The sequence below is a fragment of the Pinus tabuliformis genome, chromosome 6, assembly GCF_031772625.1.
Source record: "Pinus tabuliformis cultivar Carrire ecotype Pingquan chromosome 6, CPIR1, whole genome shotgun sequence".
Lineage (NCBI taxonomy): Eukaryota > Viridiplantae > Streptophyta > Pinopsida > Pinales > Pinaceae > Pinus > Pinus tabuliformis.
Genome location: NC_142292.1, coordinates 24,654,167 through 24,657,283, shown reverse-complemented (window position 1 = coordinate 24,657,283; position 3,117 = coordinate 24,654,167). Strand labels below are relative to the sequence as shown.

Genomic DNA, 3,117 nt, shown 5'->3' with positions numbered 1-3,117 from the left:
AAATAGGAAAAATATATCGGGAAAAGACAACTAGTTAGAAAATAAACAATAAAAATTTCCAAAAAGTAACTTTTAAAGACTAGTTTTGATGTCAATTAGAATTTATTAGCTATTTAATTTATGTCACTATGAATTTCCAAAATGTTCAACCATTTTTTTTCTAGAAACAAAAAATTTATATCAATTACAATTTTTTTTCAAATTTTGGTAATGTGAGATATATCATGAAATAGGTATTTTGATAACTTCTGGGGCACTTCGATTGTAAAGAGTTCACATTCCAAACTTGTGATTTCAATGAATCCTGAGTGGATTCTAGACAAATTAGATTACAAAATGGAGTTGTATTTAATGAGACTTTTTGAAGGATTTTCTAGCCGGAATCCGACCTAAAAATTTGAGGTGAAATCTTGATTTTTGTTATTTAAACTAGTTTTTTGATTACATATATGCATTCAACACCCAGAAAAACTCCTAGGGCACTTCAATTGTGCAGTTTTTACCCATCAAGCTTGTAATTTCAATGAATTGTTGCCTAATTTTAGACAAATTAGAAAAATAAATCAGGAAAAGACAAATCGTTGAAAAATAAACCAGAAAACTTTCAAAAAAGTAACATCTAAAGACTACTCGTTTTGATGCCTATTAGCATTTATTAGCTATTTAATTTATGTCACTATTGTTAATTATGATTTTTTAATCTTTATTATGATTTTCTTAACATATGGTTTTAGTAGGTGATAATATGAGTATGGTTTTAGTAGGTGATAATATTAACTCATAGTATGTTAATATAGTTCATCCATTATATATTATTAAATAATTATTTTAATGTCAATTGAAATTTAATAATATTTAATTTATAAGATTATATTAATATTTTTTCTGTTTTTGTTATATTTTTTTTAAATATACAATATTAATAAATAATAATTTTATAATAAAATTCATTCATAAAATAAAAATCTTCACAATAAAATAACCAGATTAACCCAAAACACTCTTCCAAAAAAATCAAAACATCACTTATTAAAAGGGAGTTGTTTATAATGCGATTTTTTGGAGATTCTGGTGACGGAATCCGGCAGAAGAAATTGAGGTTAAATCTTGATTTGTTGCAGTTAAAATGGTTTTTTAACTGCATATTTGGATTCAGCACCCTCAAAAACCCATGAGACGCTTTCATTGTGCAGAAACTAGCTATCAAACTTGGGATTCCAATAAATTTCTGCAAAAGTTCGACCGGAAAAACCGGCCGAAAAAGCTTTCAGAAAATCACGTTATAGACAACTGCTATTAAAACTACCAATTTGTCGAAAACCAATTCAGAGACAATGTATCTGCATTAAACCACAGGTCAAATCTATGTGAGCTGGAAAGAGGAGGAAGCGTGCGTGTAATTTAATTAGAGGTACAGTAAAATAAGAAATGGAACGTACGGAGACAGCCTGGCTGAAGCGCTTCTCTACACAGTAACCGGTGACCGCTGTCTTTGAAAGATGGCTATGAACACCGACGCTCGTACGTTTTTACCATTTATACTCCAAAATCCAATAACTAAATTTAAATGCAATTGCCAGATTGACTCCGTCATGCGCACAAAACGATGGGGTTCCAACTGGTATGTATAATTGCTCTCTTTTCTTTTCACTTCCTTCTTGGGAGCCTTTGTTATTTCATTGTCTCTATAATGGCTGTCTTCTCCCTTACATTGCAGAACGCAGGGGACGTCCGAAGTTTGATTGCAACAAAAAGCAACATGGGGGCTTTCAGGGTATACTCGTTTTTATTTTGCTGTGTTTTATGGGGTGGGTGTGTACTGTAGTTGAGGGATGGAGGCCATGGCCAAGAGATTCGGGTTTCAAATTTGGGAGCTTCAAAGGCTGGTCGCAGATTGTTGACCTCAACTATCACATGGGTCCTGTGCTAACTAACAACATCACCCTGCACACAATCTGGTATGGTGATTGGAGTATCGACGAAAAGGTCATTATCAAGAGCTTCTTGATGTCCATTTCTGATGTTGACAGTCAGAGCCCATCTGTGAGCAATTGGTGGAAAACGGTTGCGCTGTACACGGACCAAACTGGGGCCAATGTGAGCACAAATATTGTTCTCGGCTCAGAGCGGGACGATCTTTATTCTCTTGGAAAATCCCTCACGCGCCTCACGGTACAGAATGCCATTAAAAATGCAGTCACGGCCCTGCAGAATCCACTTCCCATAGATGCCAAAAATGGTGTTTATCTTCTCCTTACTTGGAAGGATGTGACAGTCCAGGATTTCTGTAAAGCCGCCTGTGGTTTTCATTACTTTACGTTCCCTTCTATTGTGGGCAATACATTACCCTATGCTTGGGTTGGAAATTCCGAGCAGCAATGCCCAGGGACTTGCGCATATCCATTCGCTGTTCCTTCTTACATGAATGGAACACAGCCTCTCAAGGCGCCCAATGGAAATGTGGGAATAGATGGGATGATCAATGTGATTGGTCATGAATTAGCAGAGATGGCTTCCAATACTCTTATTAATGCCTGGTATGCCGGTAATGACCCCACCGCCCCAACTGAGATTGCAGATATGTGTGAAGGAATCTATGGCACTGGTGGAGGTGGAGGTTACACAGGGCAAGTCATGAATGATGCCCAGGGAGCTTCTTTTAACTTGAATGGCGGCCAGAGAAAGTTCTTGGTCCAGTGGCTCTGGAATCCTACTCTGAATGCCTGTTATGGGCCTAATGCTGTCGTCCAACAGTGAACGACAATGGCGGCCTTGCAAATTTAACTTTCCTGGTTTTCCTCGTTTAATCATTCTCCACATGAATACGGCTCTACCATATATTTTTGTCTGGATCGGAGATGGAGCCTTCATTTTGAACTCTGTAAATTTTATTTTTTTCATAAACTCCTTAGGGTAATAAAGCTATGCAATATCGATTTTGTCTTTGAAATATTTTCGCTGATTCAAACCAAAAAGTACAATGTAATTTTAAAATTAAGTCAATACATTTGCTTCGTAGGTTTTTTAAGATTGCTTTAAGATTTTAAATATGTGGGATCTTCTCATAGAGTTTGATATTAGTGTTCGTAAAAGAGGTTGTTATGGATTTGCTTTTAA

At 35.8% G+C, this 3,117-nt stretch overlaps 1 pseudogene; it reads left to right on the top strand.

Annotated features, from left to right (window-relative positions):
• Window positions 1-1,803: 1,803 nt before the first annotated feature.
• Window positions 1,804-2,758, top strand: LOC149257041 (protein EXORDIUM-like 3 pseudogene; annotated as a pseudogene).
• Window positions 2,759-3,117: the final 359 nt, after the last annotated feature.